The sequence below is a fragment of the Meleagris gallopavo genome, chromosome 1 (assembly GCF_000146605.3).
Source record: "Meleagris gallopavo isolate NT-WF06-2002-E0010 breed Aviagen turkey brand Nicholas breeding stock chromosome 1, Turkey_5.1, whole genome shotgun sequence".
Taxonomy (NCBI): domain Eukaryota; kingdom Metazoa; phylum Chordata; class Aves; order Galliformes; family Phasianidae; genus Meleagris; species Meleagris gallopavo.
In genome coordinates this window covers 16,071,900-16,072,755 of record NC_015011.2, presented here as the reverse complement: position 1 = coordinate 16,072,755, position 856 = coordinate 16,071,900, and positions in this window count along the sequence as shown.

Genomic DNA, 856 nt, shown 5'->3' with positions numbered 1-856 from the left:
CGTTTGAATATATTTCCACTTTACAATGTATATGTAATTTTAAAGAGTATTGTGTATAAATCTTATTCACTTATCCATAACAACTGAGAATATTAAATCTTCTCCAACTCTTTCTAAAATGTTACAATTAATAGATTATCAATAATTAAATCATGTTTAAGTACGTTCAGATAAGATTAGGACAAATAAAAAGCCATAATAAATCTCAAGTATGAAGATGACATTATTAATTTAGGCTGTGAGTCAGTTCCAAGATATTATTGTCTTCACCAACACGCACATATTCCCAATGCACACTTGCAGTAGTTGCAGTTTGACTGCTCCTCTTCACAAATAATTTGTCTTTCTCTCAGTTCACTAGTATGATGAAAAACGTGCCACTGTAACAAAATTTCCATGAGTGGTGTAAAAATATAAAATGTAATGTTTCAAACATTAACAATACAAAACCTTAAGAAAGAGCTTATTAAGTCAGTTAAATTAATAAGATATTGTTTTCCAATATATATGTTCTATTGGTTGGAAAATGCAGTGCAGGTTATGACTTTTCAGAATTACTGAGAAATTGAAAGCCTACTAGTATTGTAAACATACATTAGGCAATCAGGGAAGTACTATCTCTTCCAATTTGGCTAGGACCTGTTGGAGAATCACTTTGATCAATTTTCTGGCACCTAACTTCCCTTGAAAATTAAATACAATTTGAAAAATAAAAATGTCTGCATGTATTACAAAAGTCACATTTCCGCATCACTGAAGTGGCTTCAGAAGAGTGAAAAACTGCTGCACTCTGGAACTTTATATTTGAATTTATGTCATTTCATAAATATATTTTAGGACAGGCCTTTCTTCCAGT